The sequence below is a fragment of the Passer domesticus genome, chromosome Z (genome assembly GCF_036417665.1).
Source record: "Passer domesticus isolate bPasDom1 chromosome Z, bPasDom1.hap1, whole genome shotgun sequence".
Lineage (NCBI taxonomy): Eukaryota > Metazoa > Chordata > Aves > Passeriformes > Passeridae > Passer > Passer domesticus.
Genome location: NC_087512.1, coordinates 12,789,248 through 12,815,390, shown reverse-complemented (window position 1 = coordinate 12,815,390; position 26,143 = coordinate 12,789,248). Strand labels below are relative to the sequence as shown.

General features: G+C 41.1%; 1 protein-coding gene across 2 annotated transcripts in view; it reads left to right on the top strand.

The window, feature by feature from the left end:
- Nucleotides 1-13,964: 13,964 nt before the first annotated feature.
- LOC135289265 (leukemia inhibitory factor receptor-like) overlaps nucleotides 13,965-26,143 on the top strand; it is a 53,422-nt gene continuing 41,243 nt past the window's right edge. Inside the window, exon 1 of one of the 2 annotated variants that reach the window (XM_064402724.1) lies at nucleotides 13,965-14,099. The gene's annotated coding sequence lies outside the window, so the exon portion shown is untranslated. Of the gene's footprint in view, nucleotides 14,100-14,227; nucleotides 14,558-26,143 lie in introns of those variants that run through there. The other variant, XM_064402723.1, reaches the window with a different exon arrangement.

Sequence of the window (26,143 nt, the reverse complement as noted above, 5' to 3'; positions counted from 1 at the left end):
AAATCTGCGTTGTTCTGGTTTTGTATTGGCTATCTTTAGGCATCTTCTGCAATAAGAACACTGACTGAAGGCACTTGCACTCAGTGCTCAGAGAATTAGTTTATGAAAGCCAAGTGCTCAAGGGCGAGGCCATGTGTGACTTTGAAGCGCCTAAGAAAGAAGCAGATATTGGAAGCCAGACTTTCCAAAAACTCTTTCAAAACCTCTTCCAGCCCTAGTTCTCTTTGTCTCTCAGTAGGCACAGGAAAATAGCTCACATCATCTAGAACAGAGTAACTTCCTGTGAACTAATACTCAAAATTGTAAGCCTACATTCATGTTATGTTGCTATATGTATGACCCTCTTATAAATTCCAGTCTGTTGAGGATAAGACTGATAGAAAATTATACAGATACTGTTCAGAGTGCAGGAGGAAATAGGCTGAATAGGTCATTATTTGGCCATCATCTATGTAATGCAGGGGCCAAAAATGTTGAAAACAGTTTTTCTCCCTGTGTATATTGAAGAAGAAAAGGTTACTCAAGGTTTTCTATGCATTTGGCTCAAGGATGCTGCAATATGAGAACATGTGATTTGTTAGGGAAATCCTATGTGACTCCTCTACAGCAGCTAACCAAGTAAACAAGAAGTGAGCTGGAACTTTCTGTACAAGGACTTTTACTGGAATCATTCGGAAGCTTTTGAATATACTCAGGCTTCCTCGGGAGGTTCCATCTGTTGCTGCATGCATCATCTCTCAAACAAATGAACTTTCAACAGCTCACGATTTTTGGATCAAGGACTTCAGAAAAGGTTTTTCATCCTCTTACAAGTTCAAGGACATGTTATCATTGTCATTTCCATGTCAGTTCATAGACTTTTACAAAATATGTTCTAGACTTCTATTTTTAATAGGAAATAAACAGCATAAACCTTTCATTTAATTAACTTTTCATCTTAACAATTTTGTTGATAATCTTAATGTATAATATGACTGTCTTTACAAAGAATTTTTTTTTACATATCTCCACATGTGGTTTTCAGACATTCAAGCTGGCACCTGTTTGTGTTACTAAATATGAAATTATTCAAAACTTCTGATCTTATTCTAAGCCTTCATCTATAAAAATCATCAGTTAATTTCTTTATTTTATTCCAATTAAAATCATCTGGTATCACTAAATACTGAATGCTCAGGTCTATCATTATCAAATTATGTCACTCAGGAGAAATCAGTGGTAACATATTCTTAAAAAATCACAGGCTGAAGACATAAAAAGTAGGATTATTGTTGAAAAAAAATAAAAATAAAAAAAAGAAAAAGAAAAAAAATAAAATAAAAGCTGGCCAAAGAACCTCAGTTCATTCTTACAAATTATTTTTAGCCTTCTTTCTGCACTGAAATTTCCAGAGATACATCAAGATCTTGACAGTTTCTGTAACAGAATATGGCCATTTAATTATTACTAAAAAATATTTTAAAATATATTTTCTTTGTTCTGATATGAAAATGCTTGTATTCAGAAGTTGGTGACTGGTGCATTTTGATGTATTTGCCCCTCTTTTGCTTCTCTTCTGTTTCTTTTTGCTTTGTTTTCTTATTTAAGCATTTTCACATTATTTCAGAAGGGGGATCTCAACTCAAAGCTGTTGGTTGGTGATTGCAAAAACAAGCATCAGCAGTGAGAGCTCATAAATTTTTTTAATTCATCTCCTTGTCTCTACAGTGATTATCCTGTTTGGCTGAGCTCAGTAGCAAAAGCACAACAATATTTTCTGTCAGAATTCAGTAATCGCTGGATTTGTAAATCTGTGGCCACTGTCATGTGAGTAATCTTCTGCCTTTGCACCTTAACCACTACAGCCCCATGCTTTCCAGTTATTGTTTCCAATACAAAAATTGTCTGTGAAAATTACTTCTCATGTCATATATGCTACCATTTCTAAATCATTTGAGTGAAGCAGAGCAAAGCCCCAAAATCTATTCAGAACAGCTTATACAAGACTTACTTGAAGATGAAGACTGGACAGCCTATATTTAAGTTTTCGGTTCATTTGCCAGCTCCTTGACTGTTGTAGCAACCATTCAGGTTGAAAGCAAAACATGACCTGAGCACCTGTCCAGTCTTCAAGAATTATACTTTATATCTAGGATATTCCTAAGATTCATGTATCCTTCCATTCCTGATGGTTTTTCATGAGCCTTACAGGTAATATTTCCTCGCAGGTCCCCCACTTCATTTGAGCAACTAACAAAATTTAGGCTGTTATAGATGATTCATATTCAGAGAAGAAGGTAGTGACAGAGTCAGACCTTTAGTGTTGTACCCTAGTTTACGTGCAAAGACCACAGTAAGCCTGTACTCCTGAGTACCTCAGCATCCAACAGCTGGGTTCTCTTCCACTGCTCCTGAGTCCCTGTTTCTTTCAGCCAGCACTCATAGGAGCTCTCATCTAACTTTATATTGCTCATGGCAAGTGCTTCTGCAGTGACTTCTCCTATTTTCATGCTACTTTCTCTTCCTGCCCATTTATTTGTTCATTTGCCATGAAGACCTTCACAAACATATATCAGAAAAGTCCTCTTAGCAAAGGTTTGGGGTAGAGAAAATGCTTTTTGCTGTTTTTTTCCAAATACCAATAGACTCATGCATTCCCTGGACAAATATTGGTTTCAGTTCTGTTATTCTGAAGCAGTGGGAAAATGGGTAAATGTCTTAAGGATACTGGAACACCCAAGACAGTTGTGTGACTTCACTGGGAAATCAAGGGCACAGTATTTTATGTCTTTTGCAAACCTGAGATATCAGTGCCAAAAGATGTACTTTGTAGAGATTCCAAGCTCCTGTCATCAAAATCATGTCAAGAAGATCACACTCCAAAGAGCATCAGGGAGGTAGAGACTGCTGGTGCCTAAGGCAGCTCTACATGTTTTATTTTCTCTAGGTCTGGATCTGCATAACTTCTCTTGATTTTCACAAGCCATCAGGACCTTGGATTTTGCTGGATGAAGGAGTCATATAAAAATAGCGTCATGAAGGTCCTCTTCTGTTCATAGAATGCCACAGATTCTGCATTTTCTAAATAATTTTGGATTATTTTAGATGCTATAGGTTCATTCTTCAGAATTTACTAGGCCTTATCAGGAGATTTTGAAGGTTACAAAAAGCACAGACTGAAAAAGTAAAATGTTGTGAAATGTAGTCCCTTGGTAGAGTACTTGTTGCCTCTCTTTCTGAGTTTTGTAAAACCAAACTAAATACCATTATAATAATAAGTCAAAAGAATATATAAAATTTACCAGCCTGGAAAAAAAAGAAAGCTAACCTTTATTATAGAAGTGATATGTGAAATTTGCATATTGATTGTATTTTGGGTATAGATTGATCAGCAATTATTATTTAATTTATCAAGATTATTCAGAAGCTGCCCAATGTTGCTTCTCTTTTGACTAACAAAAGAAGTTTTCATGCATAAAACCCTTTCTCAAGAAAAATCAGAATATATAGATTTTGAAACTTGCAAATATTATTCAGTGTTGCATTAATTTCAAAAGCAAAATTGCAAAATCACAAAGTATGTGTAAATTACATTTGTTTCCAAAGCAAGCATTAACACACACCCTTTAAACATCATTAATGGGTTTTTTGCAATAAAATTATGGGGAAGAAAGAGTCACAGTGATAAAATAACAATCTTTCTAGTGATAACGTCACTACAGTTATCCTCTCTGCTCTGTTCATCTTTCTCAGGAAAAGTTTTGTGGGAGTATAGGTATTATGGTATATTGCTTTTCCCACTAAAACTGAAAGCAAAGGTTTGCACGGGCCTGATATGCTCCTGAAAACATCAAAGACAAGAGATTTTTCACTTCGCCTGGCCAGATTTGATATTAAACATACATGCTAGTAAATATGGAGCTGGTTTATGTCCCTTAATAAAATTTAACATTTACGTAGCTTTATCTTTCCAAACTGCTGTAATCTGCAAATGACTAGCTAAACAGAAAGATAACCCTTCCTCTCTAATCTTTAGAGTGCCATGCTTCCCATTTGTTTCCAGTACAGAGATTTCCTGTGAAAGTTATTTCTCTGTACAGCACTGAAATTAGAGGAGAAAATTTAAGGCATCTCTGGGAGATTATTTAGTGAGTTGGGAGTTGGTTCTGCAGCTTGTGTTTTGCGTCAAAAGTTAAGAGTACCATCACATTTTGTCAGTGACTGCTGCTGGATAGAATGAGGGCTAGCTCCCTGGAAATTTCTGTGACACTTGGCGCTACAGAGATCTTTGTAAGAAAGTACTAGAGTAGCTTTTAACAGCTTCAGAATAATTAAGCAAAAGAGCAAAGGAAAGGGGAAGGGAGAACAAAAAAGAAAAAAAACCCCATGATCCAATCAAAACGAGGACAGAGAGAAGCAGTAGTATTTGCAGAGCTATAGTAGTTAGCAAAACTAACATTTTTTGGTGTTTAAGGTAAGACTGCCCCCAGATTTTCTCTTCTAAAACTCAAACACTTGTTTCTGGGTCAATCGGAGACTGCTGAGTAGCTCTCTTTGGAAGCAGAGTTATTGTTGTACTTCTTACCAGCTGTGAGAACCCATCCCATAGGCCAACAGGTACAAATTCCCCCTGAAGCCTTTGGTACACTCCCTCTTTCTGGAGTCAGAGCCAGTTGCACTACCAGACCAGACTTCACATCCATGTGCAATAACAGCAGCCTGCAGTCTCTCTGGCAACCACTTCTTGCCAAAAAAAGCAATGATTTATGCAACCACTGTCATCTGTGCAGCATATAAGCTTATCTCCTAATACCAGAGCCTCTCTCGGGTTGCAGGCACTGGAGCTGTGAGATGCTTGCTCTGCTATCACTGCAGGACAGTGCTGCTCTGTACTCCCAGCTGGAAACAGAATAACCAGCCCTTAATTCCTGAGTCACCTTTTCTCACTGCTGCAGAGCTTTGGTTGGTACATACTCGTGGCTACTGCAAATCCTGCCTCCTCTGGATGTAGGGAAGGCTAGGAAGAAGCCTTTACCACTCGGACGTCAAAAGAAAACATGTTAATGGCACAGCTTACATTAGTGTCGAAGAAGTGGGAGTTTCAGCAAGTCTTTCTGTCCAGGCTTTCTCTTCTGCAGGTGGGAGGAGTCAGGCCATTCTGAAATAGCTGAACACAAAGGGTTGTGTTCCCGTGTAGTCCGGGAAAGTGGTAGGATTGCACAAGAGAGTTGTCAAGGTTGCTGCCTGTAATAAGGGACAGGGTGAATCATAGTCTGACTGTCACAGGCAAATACAAGTTTCTTCCCAGCTTTCTGAGAAAGCCTCACTGTTCTGTGTGAAAAACGCACGGTCTCTGCACCCGAATACAACGGGGGAAAAAAACATGCCCTGGTGCAGGGATCAGAACTTTGCACATCGTGCTCCCTACCCAGGCACTACCGTTTGCACAACCACCTTCACTCCCGCTTCAGCCCTTTTCAAGGGATGTCCCCGCTCAAAATCAGAGTGGACTGTGCCCTCTAGCCCGAGAAGGCGGCCAGAGCACGCTGGGGGCACGGAAAAGCCTCTGGAGCTCCCTCCCATTGCACTCCAGCCCTTCCACTTCCCAATCGAGCCTTTAAAGCCTGTATGTACACTTATGATGGCATTTATTGTTTCTCCCTCGTGACTACAGAGAAACAAATTTCCCTAGTGTTTAAGTCCAAGAGAGGGCTTCAAGGCCATAAATGCCAATTGAGGCTTGAGTTGAGTAGGTAGGGCAAGACATGACACAAAGTAATGATGTTCATGCTATCCCCTCCAAAGCAAGAAGAGACTCCATCTAAATGTGACTTCACACAGTGTGAGGCCAGAACTTTCAGAGTCCTCTTTGGCGTCAGTTTTGCCAACTACAGGCATGAGACAGAAGACTACATGTGAGGCCAGGGGTATGGAAGAAGGCATGGTGGAATTGCTGCCTGTTGGTACACAAAAGTCAAAAGACAACAAAACCTCAGCTTACAGAGCTATGTAGAGGAAGGCAAAACTGAGAAAACAAATGAAACAACAGGAATTTCCTTTTGGCTAGAACAAGTGCTCTGTGCTCAGCAGGTTGCTTCCTGTGAGCCTTTTCCTGTGTTCACTAGATGCTTTATTATACATTTTAGGTTCAGCAGAGAGTGTTTCAGGACCTTGACTTTTAAGTTTGCAATTTTCATTAGAGCGAAGAAGAGCTAGCAGCCTATCCAAGTAGGAGGATCATCAAATTGCCAAATGCTGCAGTGTCTATATATCTGCAGTGTCTGTCAGGCTGCATTTTGCAGCAGCACCATGCATTAAGCAGGGAACAGGCACAGGCTGAAGAGGCATTCAATACTTAGAGATTGCAAGAGCCAGAATGCCAAAACCAAACACTCTTACTGGGGCTTCACTGAACTACCCCTAAAATTGCAGATAAGGGCATAATAAGAGCTTCTGGCATGTATGTTCTCCTCAGAGTCAAGTACTCCTCCCAGGCAAGTTAGTTCCCCTGTTCCAGTGGGCATCCAAGTGAGTCAGTTATAGAGTTTTGTGGAGAGTGAGCACTGCTGTCATGCTCATCTGCAGGCTTACAAAGAGTAGAGTCCAGATTTTCCTTGCAACTAGGGACACAGCTCACCTCCCTCAACTATGGTGCCTCATAAAATGGACAGAAGACAAGTTCTTTTTTTCCTCAGGTTCCTACTGTCAGTTCATCCTGGCTATTGCAAGTGTGCTTGAGTCCCTGGCTGTGCCTGAAATACTCCAATCTAATGGCTAAGGCACAAAGCTGAAGCTTGAACTCAGCACCTCCACCAGATTAAGGTCAGCCTAGAGCCCAGGACTGTGGTTTGGCACACAGCAGGAGTGCTTCTTCAGCTTCTGCCCTTGTATGTTAATTCCAGCCCTACAGCCCTTTAACCTTTGCCCTTGGCTGTTTATTCTTGTTTATTCCTACCTCCTACCAGCCTTCTAGAGGGTTGATGTTTGTACTCAGTGTAGCTCACAGCAGGAAATCTATTCAGTTAAAAAATAACTTGAGGGGAGGTTAATAAAAAAAAGAAAAAAAACTGATAAAAGAAAAAAGAATAAAATAAAAAGAAGAAAAGAAGGAAAAAAAAAAAGGAAAAAAAAAAAGAAAAAAAAAAGAAAAAAGAAGAAATAATTGCTTCCTCAATCTGTATTACTGTGTGGAAACATGCAAAGTATTATGTAACACAATTCAGAATCACAGAATAAGAGACATGTGATGGATGGTGAAGTTCATACTGGCGGCAGAAAAAGTACCTGCTAAACCCTAATCTAGGCAAACACATGCATCAACTCATTAACGTGCATGAGCCTGTGCCTCATACACTCGCAGCACCTGTCTGAACAATGTGCTTTGCAGGCTCCCAGGTAAGCTGTGTTTCAGAGCAGCGAGGACAGAACAGAGACAAGTGTGAATGTGAATCCATTTTAGCTCAGTGCTGACAGATGTGCTCTGTGACACCTGGTTGATCTGCATCTTGTGTGACCCCAGTCAAGAATGGGAATAAAACAAAGCAGGCTCCGTCACACAATTTTCAGTATGTACATACATTTCTGGTGTCTCCACTGCTGTCCACACTGCTGTTCTAAAAAGGGTTTTGCAGAAAATTGTTCTCTGCCTGAAGAAGCTCAGCCTTGCAGCACTGATGCTACAAAAAATCAGGCCCTGTGCAGGCAGCTCCTTTGGCTTTACCAGGTTATGCAGAGGCAAATTAAAATTGCCATTAGTCTTCAAACTACTGAAGGTAAAAGTGCTTGTTACACCAGACGGGATGATGTAAGAATGTACACAAATATGTAATTAAGTCGATACTAGGTTAGAATTGTATGTCATTACAGAGTTTTATTATTGTAGACAATAATAAAAATAAGGTTGAGAACAAAATAGGTCTTGATGGAAACTCCTAGAATAGATGAAGAACTTGTTGCAATAAGTAACCTCATGCAAAGAATTGCCTGCTTTTATGAAAACTTCTTTCAGCCTGACTTCCAAACATGCTGGAAATATCTGCTTTACTAAAGTTATCACTTCTGCTTGTGTTCAAATGGAGGCTTTTTATTAGCTACAAGAGAACTATGGTTAACAAGGGTAAATGAAACACAAACAAAAAACCAGTATTTTTTAGGTCAGGCCCAAAAAGGACAAAGTTGTTTCTAATAACTGCATTTTGCCATCACATCCTCCAAGACCACACCTTGAGGCATCTTATTTGCATATCTGAAAAACAACATGGAAAGACTGGCAGAAGGAATGCTGTGAACCATGTGAATACAGAACTTCCTGTTTTCCTGAAAAGCATTTGTTACATATTTCTACCTCCTCTCTAGCTGAGCTCTCTTTGTCTTACTACTTCTATGCTGATGCATAGAAATTAGCTTCCAAGCAGTGAGTGGGCTAACAGCTCCATCCAAGGATAGTGCTGGAGAAGTCATATTTCTTTCCCCAGATACAGTTCAGTGTGGGGAGAGGCTGTTGCTGCCTGGAAGCTTTGTGCAAGGAGAATTTTGAAAATTTTAGGGACCTGGGATTCACTGAAACTGGCAGCTCAGCTCGAGTTACATGAATTCTGGTTGAACGGAGATCAGCTCTGGAGTGCATCTAAAGTTCATAACAGCTTAGAGTACTTCAAATTTATCCAGCATTCATCAGACATGTTCAGGCCATGGACTGGTGCACAGAGAATCTGAAGCAACAGCTTACTAAGCCTTGTAGTACAGAGGGCATTTCTCGGTGAGATCTCTTAGAAATAGATAAAGCATGGCAATATCTAGCTGATAAATTGGTGATCAGAAAAGTGTGACTGACGGGAAAGGCACTGCACTGGAAATAGAGCCAAGACAACAGTGACAAAGAGTTATGAAATAAGGAGCATAGTTGAAAGTTGCACAGAGCACGACAGGATGTTTGAATGTGATACGCTGCTGTCAGGGAGCCAGTGAAGCGCCTTGTAAAATTACCGGCATATGAATGTCTGCAATGTTCTTGGGATCTTTTATTTTCAGATTTCCATGCTTCTCTGGCTATTAAAAATCTAAATTGCTTCTGACTCTCATAAATCCTCTTTTTTTTCTTATGTAATTAGGCCCTTCCAGTACTGCACAAAATATGCTTTTCCAATTTCATATCTATAAATCATAATTAGTTCTAGGACTGATTCCACCAACTCTTCCACAATCAGCAAGATTGTAACAATTAGTTGATGTTACTTCAAAAATGAATATTTAGCTTAATGCCTTCCCAATAACTATTCTGTGTCCTATATCACTGTCTCAACAACTGACCTCTCATGCTATTGTATTAGACTCAGCAATATGATGCATCCAATGTGATGATTAAGCATGTGCTGTACTTTACACTGCAGCATAAGCACCTGCAGGATGGCACAAGTGCTTAGATTGAAAAGCAGGCCTGCAGCTGTTAATTGGTTACTGAATGGAGATTGTTGTAGCAGAGGAATTTCAGCACCAGGTCCTTCTCAGGCACCAGTTCACTGTAGCCCCTGTAGACATGTTTAACTGAGGTATTAAGACTTAGCTGAATGAAATACAAATGGAAATGCCTGTTTGTGAGAGCATCAGAAGCCATACCAGAGCAAGGGTGGAAAGAATGAGCATTACTAAACACAATGGGCATGATTGACCTCACTCAAATCAAGGAATGGTGAGGAGTGTGCTGGTTACATCAAGATTACAAGACAAGACCAAAAGTTCAGTTGCCTTAGCACAGGCCACTTGTCACCCACCCCCAAAACTGTGCTCTGATAACATGGGCTCAGATGACATCTCAACAGGAAGGCAGAGAGTAGCCATAAAGATGTGAAAATGAGGATATAAGGTGATGGGCAGAAATTTTTGCAAAGGTCCTGTAGAGTAAGGCAAGGAAGGGTCTGAGGGAAGATCAGACCACAGCTGCTTGACTCAGGAAGATATAAAAGACCTGCTCAAAAGAATTGTTTGCTGTTGCCAGTGAAGATGGACCCAAGGTACTCAGTGAAGACTCAACAGCTGGTACCCCCAATTCTATCCTACACATGAATGCCCTGGTTAGACACAGAGATCTTGGTATTTGGCAGTGTGTGGCAATGTAATCCATCTGCTATCACCTCTGCAATGCATGGGAGAAGCTTTACTTTCACTGCCAACAATAAGGGTCCTATTATGGACAGCGAATCCAGTATTTTTACACCATGTATCTCCCAGGCATCTGAGGCAGATTTGTTTTCCCAGTAAAAGGAATGTGAGTGCATTAAATTTAATTGGTTTTGGCAAGTAGTGTTTTTCTTTCCATTTCTTTTTAAATTCATGGCACTATCAAAGTTAGTGCAGGTCAGTAGATCAAAGTCCTTCATCGCTTCTCCCTGTAAACACAAAAACCACAAAGGGCTACATGGCTTTCCTGCAGACAAGAGAGACCAGGGAATTTTTTGAAGCCCTTTAGCAATATATTGCCAACATGTCCCTGGTTTTACCGGCACAGGTCTTTAATGATGAAGAAAATGCTCTGTATTTGAAAATTATTAATTACCAAGAGTTTATTTCTCTGGGGTCAGTGTCCTCATTTCCAAGAAAAGCTCCATGTCAGCTTGACAACAAGAGATGCTTCCACTGAGAGTTCATAGGAAAGAACTGGTGCTTTGTAAGTGCACAGAAATACATGCACTATCCCCAGTACTCGAGGTTATTCTTGGCATGAGCAGAGGTTACTCCTGTGTTTATCACAGCCAATCTGAGTTTTGTTATTGGCCTTCCTGAGCACATTCAGTTAGACCCAAATTTGCTTTGTTGGTTGTATTATATAATTTTGTTTTAAAGAAAACAGGAACTGATAGCCCATAAAAACAACCATTGGCAGACCTCTGCCGGCACTACTATATATTTGCAATTTCTGGCTTTTGTAAACGCTGGTAGAAGTACTACCTTTCAAACTTCTGATTAAACTGTATGGTTTCTAAAATGTGCACACAGCTTCTCAGCAAAGGAAGTTCTTTAATATTCTTTATTGGCTGGAGGAAAGTGGGTGCCAAATACAACTGTGAAATGAGAAACAATGCACAAAGGAAAAGTTCCAGAACATCAACACATCCGTTCCTTTTCTCTGCCATAAATAACCAACACACCCTTAAACACAAGACTAAATGGCTCCAGGAAACTCTCATTAATGAAAATGTCCTAGCGGGACTTCTCACTTTCATTTGGAAATACATGCCTCAAGAATTTTTTTCTGACCTAGACAGCATATCTGTTGTTCTCTAAGTAATACTAAGCCCTGAGATAGGCTAAAATAAACTGAAGCTAACCTACGTTCCATAGAGACTTAAACCTCTCCCTCTCAATGTCCAAAATATTAGTATTGAAAGGCACAGCCCTTCTGCTGTTGACATCAATGACAAGATCATACACTGACTATATAAAGACACAGTTGTGCGTACCAGCATCTGTCCTTCAGTTTTCTGGAAAACAGAGATAAGGCAGGAAACAAAATAAATGGTCTTTGTGTATGTACTCTATGCAGATAAATTTCCTCATAAAATACAGCAGCTATGATATTTGATGCAGAAGGCATCATGATGAGACTGTATGCATGCATAGCATATTTACTGCAGATCAGAATGGGAGGGTAATTAGGCCACTCATTTATCTAGGGGATGTTTTTATATTAAAGCTAACATATTTCACTGTATAAAAAAAGAGGCAACTGATACCAACTATCTGTAGTCCTTATCATCTGGCAAGTTGTGCTATACAGACTTGTTGTAAATTGTACCAGACCTAGAAATTTCTGTCTCTTAACTTCCAACTGAGTCACTGAAAACTGACTCATTACTGCAATAGCAAAACATTAATACAACTTTAGGAACTATCCGTACCTCTTTTTTGTCCTGGAAGCTTCTTCTAATTTCACAATCACACTTTTCTGCTTAAAAAAAACCCCTCAAACACACACAGCTCCTGTATGAAATGTCTGTGAATTACAGGGAAGCTATTTGGCTAATAAAACAGAGAAAGTAGCAAACATTACTATTTCTTGGATTTGTGATCTAGAAAATTTGCAAATCTGCCACTATTGATGGTATCATGCACATGCTACAGGGCTTTCTGACAAGCAAGATGCCTGTGAGCCTTTACTAAAGTTCAAATAGCATGAGCTGCAGAAAAGGAAGGTGGTACAATTTCATTTAACAATTTCAATGCCTTTTAAACGCAGTTCTCATGTAATTTTCTTGGATGGAAACCTGCCTTTGTATGTATCATCCATGGCATGAAGTACATGCTACATTCTCATGAAATAGATGCAGACTCTAGAGAGGGCACCAGGCCCCAGCTAATAAGATCTGGAAACAAGGACAGAGGCACTCCTCCCTTGGACAGGTGTGTACAATGAAATGTCCAACTTGTCCTCAAACCCTGTGGTGCTGTCAGTATTCCCCGTTTCATTGTGATTTGGTTGCTTTTGCATGAAAGATAGTAGAAGGGCTTCTGAGCTAGAATGGGAACTAAACAGGAAAATGTTCTCAGGCAGCTCATGTATCAAACCTCTGTGCCTGCATTGAAGACCCCACCAGAGAATTAGCCATCCAGCAGCCTTTCTAGTGAGGAGCGATTTGGTACTGTGAAAGGATGACTGATGTGCTGGAAACACAGCTGCTTAAACCTACTAAACAGAAGATCCCTAATAAGGGTCTTGTCTTAAAGTGTGCCTGTCCTTGGAGTTGTAAGTGTTTCAATGTGCATCAATGTTCTGCTTGGGATTCACAGCCCATAGCTTCTCCTCAAATCAGGTTTAAAATAATCCAGGTGTATAAGGATCCTTCCTCTTGAGAGGCCAACACACAGACAAGTGTCTCAGAGTACAAGGCCTGAAGTCTAGGAGTTCTTGCGCTAGAACAGACCTGGAGTATCTTGGGGCATGACTGAACCACAAGGTTCATGTGCATCTTGCTGGTCTACTGCATGTCTAGTTCTGTTTGCACAACTAAAAATGCTGGAAAGGAGATAGAACAGTGCCAGATTTCCTCTCTACCGAACAGCCCGTCTTCACTTAGACTGTGCAGGCAATGTGCAGGATGGCAGGAGAGTCTGGATTTGGTGACCTGAAATCTACTTAGCCATCATGGGACAAAAGTCTGGCCCAGGAATTCTATGCAAGTATATGCAGTTTTCTGTCATCTGGGTTGTGAGACAACCAACCAACCTGCGTCTACTTGGAAAACTGCACCAAGAAAATGTAGGCAGAAAAACACAAGGAAAATCCAGCACTCACTTTTTCTCCCCATTCTCCTGTGGTTGACTGGGGCACAACAGACGAGCCACAGGCTTGCCAACTCTTCTAATTTTACAGGTCTCGTGGCATTTTTTTTTTTAATTGCCCGACTCTTGAGACTGTGGGATTATGAGGACTTCAAGTTAAATTTGCAAGAGAGGCTGACATGCAACAGTTGCAGCTTGAAAGAAATGTTGGAGGTCAAGTCTCAGACCTCGAAAAGTAGTGGCAAATACAAAGATAAAATGAATCAAGAATCGCCTGCACCCGTGGAGCCAGGCCCACCGCGTCCAACCCCAGCGCTGGAAGTATTCAAGGTACTTTTCTATAAAGGGTATTTGACCGTGTCACGGAGAAAACCCGAAAGGCTCGGATGAGATCCGCGCCTTCACCCTCCGCGCAGCACACTCGCCACAGCCCGCGGGGCACCCGGCCGCCCCGCCGGCTCTGCAGCGCCCGCGGCAGCGCGGCCCCCACCGCACGGCCCAGGGCGCCGTCAAGCCCCGGCACGGCAGCACCGGGGCCGCTGCAGCGGGGCCGAACCGGGCCGTGCCGGGCGGCGGGAGGCGGCGGTGCCCGGGGCAGGGCCGGGGGCCGCGGCGGGCGGTGCGCGGCGCAGGCTCCTCCCGCGGGCAGCCCGCCAGCCCCGCTCCTCCATCCCTCCCTCCCTCCCTCCCTCTCTTTCCCTCCTTCCCTCCCTCCCTCCCTCGGCGGCTCCATCCCTCCTTCCTGTCGGCGCTGCGCACTGCTGCCGCCGGAGCTGGGCCGCGCCGCGCACCGCCCGCGCACCCGCGGCATGCGGCCCCCTCAGGGCACGGCCGGGCGGCGCCGGGTGAGTGTGGCACCGCGCCGGGCGCCCGCTCCCGGCCGCTCGCACCTGGGAGGGGGCGGCCCGAGGGGCGCGATGATGGATGTTCCCTCCATCCCTCCCTCGCTCTGCCCGCCCCGGGGAGGTGCCGGCCGGGAGGGGCGGAGGGGGTTGGCAGCCCCACCGGGACCCAGCGCGGCGGCGGGGATTTTCGGAGAGCCCCCCCAGCTGCCTGCCTGGTGTCGTGCGGCTCGGGGCTCGGCCGGGGCTGGGCACAGGTGGCGGCGGCGGCGCCGCCGGGGGCTTGGCGGGGGTCGGAGCCGGTGCGGGCGCGGAGCGCGGCAGCCTCCCTCGGGGGCGCGGGGGGAGACCGGCGGCTCCTCTCTGCCGCTGCCGGAGCTGCGACTTAAATAGAGGCTGTGTTTTGTCAACAGCTCATTCCGCTGGCCGGCAGGTTGGCTGGCTCGAGGACTGAGCAGCGGGTAAATACTATTTATGCCTCTTTTTGTTATTTTATTTTATTTTATTTTATTTTATTTTATTTTATTTTATTTTATTTTATTTTATTTTATTTTATTTTATTTTATAATAAGTAGCACCCTTTTGAAAAATGGACCTTAGGAGGGGACTCCAAAACCCCTTCTGTGTTTGGGGAGCATCCAGACATGCTGGGCGCCTCTGCGCACAGGCTGTACAGGGACTCTGGCACAGCGGCAGCTGTGTCTGTTTTGAGTGATTGAATTTCTGATGTGTCTAGATAGCGTGTTTGAAAACGATCTGTAAAAACCTTTGAGGCGGTTCTGTAAAGAACGTTATTCCCTTGTAAGATTCAGCGTGTAAATTTGAATTGACTGTGTTGTGCTGGCATGCTGTGTATTACTTCGGCAGGAATTGGTTATACGCTTGCTTTGTTTTTCAGTTGTCATTGGTGGTGAATGCCTGGGAAGTTTGCTATGAATGGGAGCGAAAATCTGGATAGGTATTGTACTAATATTGAGGAGAGTGGGATAGTGAACTGCTGTGTAGGAATTGTCACTCTGATTCTTTTCGACAGACTTGCACACTTGAAATTACCATTGCAAAAATAGTGAAATGTTTATATTCCACTATCAAGGCCATCTCCTGTCAAATTTCCTTCAGGAAAGCTTGGGAATTGGGTTGATTTCTGCTGCATTTGAAACTCAGCTTATTGCCTAAGTAAGGCAGTATGAGTTGCCTTTGACATCTCACCTGGAAGTCCATTCTGCCCTTTCTCCTTACTGTAGAAGAAATATTTAAATTCTTCCTAAACTCTTAGTTCAACCCCACAGCATGAACCCAGACTGCTAATAAGACTAAGCAAGTTTAGTAATTGTGAGAAAGGTTGAACTCTGTCATGCCATATTCCCTCTCAAATCAGCATGTGGCAATGCCAGCTGAGACAGTATGTTTTTTGGTGTAGATCCATCAGTGCTTTATATATCAAGGTTTGCACATCCTGTAGGGAAGAATGGATGAATGCCTTGATCTGCAGAAAGTCTGTGCTTGTCCTTAGCTCATCAACCATTTTATGCTGCACGATTTTGGTGATAAAGATAAGCTTTGATTTCTGTCCATAAAGGTGAGAATAGACCTAGAAGTCTCCTGGATTTGGCAACAATTTGAATCGAGATCAAAACAAAAATTACTTTTGATGAGGGAAAGGATTTGGATGTGGAGGAGAGAGGAGCAAGTGCCATGAGTGTATCCACAGAATGAGTAGCAAGCACCATATCTGCACTTGGTTATTATTTGTCAGCATGGGATTCTGGCCATTAGCTGGAGATGGGTCTGCAGGTTACTTTGGAGAGGTCTAAAGAAAGACAGACTTGTCTCAGTAGACTGCAGGGCTGTGATCTACCCTGGAAAATTTGCAGCAAGTCACAAAAGGAGGGCTTACAAATCATTAAGTTGGAGCTGGTTTGGAATATAACTTTTAGGGAGTCAGTAGATCACCCAATTTTGTTTGCTTTCTGTTTACTAAGTCTTTGCATCCTTTCATCTTATCGCTGTTTCACCTATTCAAACTTTTATCAGCATTATGAAGTGATAACAGTTTCCATTGTGCACTTTCCAAACACACCACTTTAGTCACCTAGAGCAACCAGTGGCAAGCATTATCTGTGAATTAGATTGTGCAAAATCCCTTTACAGGTGTGCTGAGGAAAGGGAGAGACTTAACCTTTAGGTGAGGGCATTCTCACAGACTTGCCGAAGGCAAATCAGGAATACCTGGGAACAGCCATGTGGGTGGAGATGCTCGTCTCAAAAAGAGGAAGACTTTTTCACAGGTGACAGAGCTGCTGCTGGTACTCTAGCAGGTATTTACAGGACTTTAATTTCAAGCGCTTGTTGAGTTACAGTCTCTGGCTATAAGGTCACATGTATTTCAGCGTCATGCAGACCGGGGCGTTAGAAAATGTTTAAAAAATATCTGAATTTATTAACATCCATAGGTAATACTAGAACAGAATCTCTAAATGTATTAGAAACAGCTCTTTTAGAGTATAAATGTTGGATTGCTTAATCCAATAAGTGTTTGACAGCAAATTACATGCTTTATGAAAAGATGTATTTAAACAACATAGATGTTTGTAACTAATGACTCTGTCTTGCAGAATGCTGTATATCATCAGGCTGATGCAGATGGATTATGTTTTTCTTTTGCCCTTGAGATTTAGTTTTGATTATTCTTGACTGGTAGGCATCAAATTTGTCTAAAAAAAGAAAAATAAATTGCTTCCAGATAAGACTTGAGACGTGCTCTATGTTCCAAAGCTGGCTGATACATTTTGTTCCATAAAGAGTTTAATGTAAAAGATGAAAATAATTCTTGGGACCAAGACCTGGAGACCACGATCCTGCAATTCCAGTGAGTGTCATCTCACAAGGACATGAGGTAGCACTGACTCAGTGGTTACTTAAGCTTCAGAATCGACAGAAGGGCTGGAGGAGTCTTCATCCTGACTCATCTGTCACTTTGAGTAGCCTGAGGTGTTTCTGATACCCCCGCAAGTGCTACAGTGACTTGGTTTGCCTCAGAAAAGGGAACATTCCTGCCGCTTTCTTCTCCTATGTTTTTAAGCCAAAGAAACAGCTTTTTTTTTTTTGGAACCTGATTCTTTGGTTCTGTGATACAAGCAGGGAGTAGCTGCTTTGTGAATCTTGAGTGTTTAAGCATCAGGCAAATGGTATGGCCCTGTCAAATATGAGACTGCATCTGTGCATGCTGATGCCTACAAAATTTATCATCGCCTCTCCTTTTATTTATTTTTCCTCTCTAATATTTACCTGCAACTAAGTGGGATTTTCAAACATTTGTCTTTTAGATTGAAGCATCAAAAGTTTGGGTTTTATACATGCTTAAATGTCTTCAGGGATGATCTTCCAGAGTGGTGTGGATTTCTTCCAGAGTCATTAGCATGGCAATGATGAGGGCCATATAAATGCCTAGATGAACAGACCTATTTTCTTACCTGTATTTTGACGGATTGAGAGGCAGCAGGATATGTATCACTAGAAAACACAGAAGTCCCTGTGTTCTTTGCCTTCCTTCCTTACTGACTTGCAAACAAACAGATTTTAATTAGAACAATCTTTGGAAGTTCTTATCTGTCCCTGAGAAATATATTTGGGGACTGTTTTTTTATACATATTATCATTTATTTGCTGCTCACTGCTATCCTCCTTCCTCTGGAAAATCTGCAATCCCTACATTTACAGACTGTGGGAGCCCTGCTGCTGTGTGTCCGTAAGGTCCTTGAACTCCTGCAAACACCAGAAGCTCAACAGGGCCTTTTGCCACTTTGCTGCTGTCTGCCTTTCCCTGCTGCTGTCTCTTGGAATCATTCCTAGTAGCAGGTTTCACTGTAAGCAGAAAGTGCTTAGGCTAAAAATAGCTGCTAAGCCATTGGTATGAATGTTGGTCAGGGTGTACGGTTTTGAAGGGCATACGCACCCCCTCCTTTCTCTGCACTGTCTGGAGCTGGCACTGGAGTGAGGTCAACTGTTGCTACAACAGAACCATCTTTCCCTTACCCCACAGGCAGAGAACTGCTGAGTTGTCAGCTGTTGAGTCCAAACTGTGCCTTTTACCTCAGGGTGCACAAGTTATAAAAGCACATGTCATGGAAACAAGGACAGCACTGTGGCAATTCCCTGCTCCTTCTGCTCGCTTCCTACCCTGCCAAAAATCAGACCCTCAGTGCAGCCCACAGCTGAGGATGGACTGCTGTGTTGGCAGGTTTGTTTTAGCTCCACCTCCCCCCTCTATTGGGCCATGTGTTGTCAGGGAGCAGTCTCCTTTCTCATCCCTATACCCAGAAATTCAGGGGCAGTTTCCTGCAAAATCAAAAGCACAGCCTTTCAGCCAGCCTCAATCTCCTGAAATTTCCTTGAGTAGATAAAGTAGTGCTTTCTTGAGGTTGATTTTACGTTGCAGCAGTTTCTCCCCAGTCAGTCAGTTTCAGTGATACAGTACCATTGGTTAGGAAATTATTCTGGGGTTTTTGGTTTTTTTTTTTTAGTTTTTGGTGGAGTTTTTTGGGGTTTTTTTTGTTTTGTTTTGTTTTGGAGGGGAATGGTTCTATATTGATGAGTAATGTTATGCTAGTGTTCTCTGCCAGTATAGCTTCCTGCATTTTGATCAACAGTCAAAAAGTACTTTATTATGGAATATACGTATATTCCAAAAATAGAGGTATGCATTTGTGCTTTCTTTGTACCTACAGCGGCACTGATAGCAGCTCTATAATATTGACTGAACCTTGATAGTTTCATATCAAGGCTGCCTGGTAATTTGTAGTGCATAATCATGGGATTTAAATAAAGCACTGTATTTGAGTGTTTTCTTTAGGTGATAAACACTGTCTGAAAAGTATGCTGGAATGCTTCTTATGCTTGCATAATTTTGTCATTATTGCTCAAGTTGCTTAAAGGTATAATGAAAGTACAAGCAACAGGGGTGGTTGAGGGTGGTTTACACTGTCAATCTGGCTCAGAAATGGGCCATGTTTTCCTTCTGGGCCTCAGCCATCCACTTAAGCTACTTTTGCTCCCTGAATCAGTTACTTCCCTCCAAGAAGAAATGCAGGCTCAGTTGACTGTGTGTAACTCAGGCAGTTGAGCATTTTTTCTGAATGGTGGGAGTATGTCCTACGGCAAGGTTGGCTAGGGTGGTGAGCAGAGCAAGCCAGCTCTCTCCCCGTTGGCTTGATGCCCTTGAATGCCCTCCACGTTGTGCCCTTGGGCGTGACACACGTTTCAGCCTAAAGCTTTAAAAATTGCTCTTTCATAATTTCAAACACTTTGAACACAGAAGAACAGGAAAAGCTGCTTTGGATCCAGATGGTGACCCAGGCCACTTGCTGCAAAGTTGTCTAGTCCAGACTCAGGATGGTCTCAAACAGTGTGAAGGTGAGCCCCTCTGGAGCATTTGGGCTGTGCATGGAGACACCTCCACACTGCAGTCCATCGGGGTGGTCTGAGAATATCTGATATTCATATTTTATTTTTCTTTATTAGCTGCATTTCAAATTGCATGCATGTTTGAGATATGAACATCTGACATACCGTGGAGAATCCATGGGAAAGAGAAACTTGGACAAGTGAAAGAAGAGTCTTGGCTCTGCTCAGCATGGGGCAGGTCTGGGCAGTTGCCTTTTGGGGTTGTTTGGTGGTATCTGCCTTAGCATGGCAGCCCTTCTCCTTTCCAAGCAGGATTTAGCACAGTCATCCAGAAGCTCTTGTGCCAAGACAGCAGTGCTGCTCATCATGTGATGTAACTATGTTTGTATGGCAGATCATAGTTTTGTCCTTCTTGAACTGGATGCTCTAATGGCCTCTCCTACATGTAAAATCAGTGAGAACAGAGCTTCAAAATATCTTTCTCCAATAATTGGTTTGAATATTACTGCAGGGCAAAAATGCTTCCTAAATCAAATAAACTTCAGAAGAAAATTATAATGGTCAGTATTATAGGTGGAGCTTCTTCAGATTCTGAAGCCCAGAGGGTGAATGTAAGTTATAAGTATTCCAATTATAAGTAATTTTCACAATAATTCATGTTTTGGATCAAGTTCAGCACTTGCGGCAGGAGACGTGTGACCTCTGAGGTTTTTACAGCTGCTCTGGAGCTAAAACCAAGGAGATAAGCTACTAATGTTAATCCTAGGCAGAAAAAAGAGACAAGGTGAGAGAAAAGGAAACAAAACCAAAAAGAAAAATATTTATTTTTGTTGTAAACTTATGTGTTGTCTTATGTGCAACAAGAACAGAAGTACTGTGCATGTGAGGTGAACTTAAATGTCAAACTCCTCTAGGGCTTCACCTAGTTGTGAGGATAAAAACATCTGTTCTCTAGATTCTACCTGTTCCTCTTCCTTTTCCCCCTCCTTCCCCATGCTCCACACATTTCCAAAGGTCATAGCTGTGGGAAGTCTTTAGTGCACAGGTCTCAAGGCACGTAACTCATATTTCATCTGCTAGAGCAGCATTGTCATAATTCCCAATATAGAACAGCCTTCTCCAAATTAAATGTGATTGGTCTGTTTCTTTTTTCAAGATACTGGGAAATTTTTGATCAAATATTGCCACATATTTCAAAAGACAGGGTCAGTCTGGATGTAAATCGAGCAAGATGTTATGTGACCCTTATTGTAAGTCTTACCTCAAAGTCTGTATTTTGTCCCTTTCATATTGTCTTCCTTCACCATTAAAATCCTTTCTAAAGTGAGATCCGTGCTTGATTTGTGCTAATCTAGTCTGATGGAGTAATGTGAACTAAAGGCTTTAATATAGTAAGACTTGCATTGAACCCATATTTAGAATTTCTTAGTAATTAATACATTCAATTTTATTTTTATTTGAACCAGTTCTCTCCTCCTGTGAAAACCTTTGCCAATACTTAATTAGTTTTACTTTTCACAATGTTCACTTTTTAGTGGAGGTCTACTACATGGCATTTCCTCTTGTGTCTTAAACAGGGGGCTAAGTTTAAATCCTTTCTCTGCGTAGGTAGTTGAGAACTGTGACCAAGTAATCTCTCTGAACTAAATAGTTATATTGTGTTAGCCTTTGCAACAAAAGACCCAAATTGTTCAAGTAATTTGATCCTGAGTATAAATTGACTTTGTACTGGATGAAACCATTTCCACTGCTAATGAACGGCTAGTTTTTCTCTTGTGTTCTTGGATCAATGGCTTTTGTAAGGTAGCTTGATCCATACAGAAAAAGTTGTTAGGACTTTTATTTTCAATATCTTTTATGTATTTATTTGCTTGAGCTGCAATAACTGATACTTTGAAAACTGAATGTTTTCCGGTTCCTTCCTCATATTTCAACTAGTGAGTGGTGCAGCTGGTGTTAACATGCAAAGAATGCATCTTGAAAACATTAGATTCTTGTCTGCTATCCTTTTCCCCTGGTGTATGCATACTTGCTAATCAGTAGGTAGCTCTGGATTGAAATTTGGGCAGTGATTACTGCAGACAGAAATGGGAGCAAGTACTCAGCATTACAATAGCTGCTGTAGAATCGGGTCATTAACAGGCTGTCAGCAAAATAGTATTAATTTTCCTCTTCACACGCTCAAACATGTAGCGTACAATTTTCTGAGTGATCCTCAAGTGTGGCATTCCTAGCAATGGTTTGTATAAGTCTTTCAGGTTCAGGTGCTTCACGTGAATGCCCCGTTCAGCATTCAGCTGTCCTGTACCGAGACTAAGGAAAGAGCTCCTGCTGGGAGCTGGGCTCCTGCCAACAGTGCAAATGTGAGTTTGTGCATACCTTCATTCATAAGTTAGAATTAGTCATATACTTAACATTTCTGAAATTCCAGAGCAATATGTGTATATATGAGGTTACTGAGGCTTATTATCTTGCATAAATCTGCAGTGAGTTAGTCACGAGCAGCTCTCCTTGGCTGTCAAATACTCTTCTCCTCAGAAGACATAGGTGATCTCTGATAGCATCATGAGACCTGAGAACTAACATGAATAAGATGCTGCAATCTAAACCCAGCTTTTTGTTGAGCTGATTACTTTAGGAGTTCAATAAGTATTGGTAAAAATTGCCTCTACTCGATCTCTTCTTTTCAAGTAATGATCATTAGTTTTTGCCATACATAATGATAGTTACTTGGTTTGGTTTGGTTTTAGTTTTTAAATTTTTCTTATTTGGACAAAATAAGGTATTTGTCACTTGCATTCCTAATATCTACATAGGTATCTGATATTTTTAAGCTCTTCTACTTTGATTTACAAATATTTTCTGAATATAATATTCTAGAGTAAAATACTTATATCTGTGAGGCATATGTATTAGCATCTAAATATGTTTTGCATTTATAGTCCTTGTGCAGATTCTGTGAATAGCTCTTTAGTATGGGATGTTGCAGAAATGGGAAAAGCACAGTACTCTCCAAAGATGTTTGAGGTGGTGTTATTTGTGTAATGCTTTGTGAGTTCAAATGACTTGCTTTGTGATGAGATTTTGTAGAATAATGTTTCACCCAAGGAATAAAAAATGTTTTGGTGTTTCATACCATAACATTAAAGGTTCTGCCAGTCTCTGTATTTTGACAGGTGAATTTGTAAGGATGTGCTTGGCCTTGTGCATCGTGTGCTTTGTGTCTGGGTAAACCTGACTAGATTCATGAAGGGCAGAATTTTTTCTAAGGAATAGAATACTGGAATAGAAACTAAAAATAAACTGAAACAGAACTTGTGATTCATGTAACTACACAGATTTTAGTTCTTCAGTTCTCCAGCTCTTCAGATTCCCCTTTCCCCTGCCTTTTCTTCCCTATGTCTGGCCATCTCCGTCTGCAGTCACCAGAGGGACCATTGAAAATTGCTGCACGTCTCTTGCTCCCACAGTCAAACTTGCTCAGCACTTTGGAAACAATAGCTGCTTCGTTGCTGACTTGCGAAACAATAAAGTTAAACATATCAGCAACAATGCATGAAAAATGTGATGAACAACCTTCCACAGGAAGAGGTTTTTCCATTCTACTGTGTAGGTATACAGAATTTATTGGTGTCAGAAGTTAATTAGTAAGAAATCCTTCTTCTTTTGTGCTTTATCTGCCAGCTCAATGCTGAGAGAACTAAACTGTGAGATTTACTAATAATAGCAGGAAGGAAGAACCCTGTTAAGCATAGATAGATAAGTTGGAATGACTTGTGTGTGTAAATTCCAAGGTTGTTTTTTCCTCTCCTCAGCCCTTTTTATAGTCACCTTTCAGAAGAGAAAAACAAAAGAGAACTTCAGGAGATGAATCTCACTTTCAAGGGAGGATTGAGGGAGAAGAGGCAGATGCAAGTTAGAGATGCTGTAATAATGGTCATGTGAAAGGATTGTCAAGATGTGAGACGTGGCCTTGAAAATTTCTGTTTAGTTTTCTTATCCTAGCAATGAATCATGTCAGAAGAGACTTGTGGAACTGACTCACTCTATGTCCTATTAGTAGCAGCAGTCTCAATCTTATATGAGCTGCTTTAAATTTTAAATGAGGTGCAGCATCACTACCCTTGCAGATGCTGCTGTCTCAGCACTTGGGGGTGGGTTATTTACAAGGGACTCAAAAAAGAAGTTGCAGAAAACCATTGTTTTATTTTACAGCAGTAAAAATCGTGGATCCTAGCCAGTATGTGTATTATTTTAAAATGTTCATATCTTCATTGCTTTGTTGTTTTTTCTGAGATTATTTTGATTGTGCAGAGTTTGCTTTACTATTTTATCCCTGTTGAAACCAGGACAGCATCCCTGCAAAGTACTTTTATAGCAGTATTTTCTATTCTGAGACCCTCAATGAAACACCTAAAGGGCTGCTAGGTTTTTTACATCAAGGAAAGTAAACTTTCTGAGATAGAAAAACACATCCAACAGACAAAATATAAACTTCTCATTTACATTATTCTGAAAAACGCTGGAATTTTTGGCATCTTTTTTTTTGTGGACTGAGAGATTTCAGTCTATGTTTGAATTCTATTTACAGTAATTTAGCAAAAATTGAAAACAAAATTTGAACATTCCTTCATGTTTTCTTTTTAGACCATGTTCTGCCTAAACTGAATGATCAGTCTAAATTATTGGAAACTGAAAGCCAGGCATTAATTTACTTGTAAAACAAGTACATCTTGTGCCTCTCACATTGCAATAAGTGGTTTGGTTTAGTTAGGACAACACACTTAAGGAAGTGCTGCATTGTAGAGGTGATAACATGAAGTAGCACAGTAAAATTCAGGGGAGGTTGTATGTTTCTTGGCAGCATCACAATCTATTAGATGGGTAGAAAGGATAGCATGAAAGAGTCAGTTTATTTTGAGGCACTGGGTTGCTGTGCTGCTACAAGATGTGCAAGTGGACCATAGGCCCTTTGCAGGGACCTCTGTGAGAGGAGCAGAGAAGGAGGAGTAGTGTTGCCCTCAGAAAGCTGGATTAGTGCGCCTGCGTGTCTTTTGGGTCCCTGGTGCCAGTGGAAGCTGTGAGCAGCAAGAGAATGAGAGAGTCATGTTACCACAAGCAGGCATGAGAGTGAGTCCATGTACAAGCATGAACTGCGTGGTTAATATGAATTTCTTGTAGCCTGTGTCTATGAGATCTAATTAGGAAAGAGACCATCTCCAGTATGTTAACTGTAGAAGTCAATATTTGCTGAGTAGGGGAGGGATATGTGTGTATATATGCATAAGTGAAAAATCCAGGGGTAAAAAAATTCAATTAAAACAGCATGTGAAGGAAATAAATGAAGGAAATACAACTGCTAAGTAATTACACATGGACTGACTTGTTCTGATAATGTCCTGCTGTATTGTAGACCTTTCACCTTTGTCAAGATTGGAAGGGGAATGGCAGCATGGGGGCCCATTTGTGTGCAGAGCAGAGAGGAAAGTGTTTGCCCACCCCAATGGAAGGCTGGTCATATATGATAACATGCTACAGTATGTCTTCATGTGATCTGTCAGATACTTATTAAGAGAGGAACTACAACAGGTCTTGAGAGCTTTTAGTCTCAGTAAAGATTGGTGCAACAGGAATTTGTCAGAAAATATAGATCTGTAGTTTCAGGAATTGCCCATTTCCTTGATTAGTTAAAAAAATCAATTTATTTCTCGTAAGTGATTCTCATTCCTTACATTCACTCTAAAAGGATATTGCATAACTGTTGTTCTTTATTCTCAATATATTATTTAATGTGAAAGCTGCGTTTCAGCATTTGATCTATTTATGTGCTCTTTGTACATGTGAAGAGAGACTTTCTTTGGATTTGGTTCATTGTACCTTAAAAATAATTTGAATACCGCAGGTTTTATTGTAAACAATGAAGGATTCCAACCCTTGGGTCATTGCCGGTTTTTTAAAAAAACACACTTGGAATTGCTTCAGTAATTATCAGTGTTCTCTTATAAAACTAATTAGGCTTTTCCTGTGATGGAAAGAAGATTAAAGGTCATATAGTTCAAAATAAGTTTTTGGACATTTCCAGATAAAGGAAAATAAACTCTCATTAATAAGGTCGACTTCTTAAATGTTCGTGAGTTCACAAGGGGGTTATGAGCTGAAGAGAACTGGCAGGAACAGTATTATGCAGATAACAACTCTTCTAAGAAACAGCAATTTTATTCTGCAGTCTTTGTTAAGACTGAGTGATGTGGTCTGGTCCTTGAACCTGACATTGAGTAAAGTGCAGCTGACAGTGTGGGCAGTTGACATTTTCCTCTGAAGACATGCTGTTTTGAGAAATACACAGTAGCTAACATTATCCTCCAAAACTGAAATGTGCTTTGAAATAATTAAATTATGTCTTCTTTGTGTTACATGTTAGTAAAATGCAATAAGCACTGGAGAAGTGGAAACTTCTTTGTATTTTCATTGGATTCTTGGTTTATGTACTGAAAAAAAGAAAAAAGTGTGTGCATTTTTTTTTTCTATGCTTTGCACCTGTATTAAGTATTGAAAAGGCATAGTGGATAGCCACTGGAGTCATGATAAGAGGTATTTTGTAGTAATCAGACTTGTGTGCATTTGCTCACTGTGCTTGTTCCATG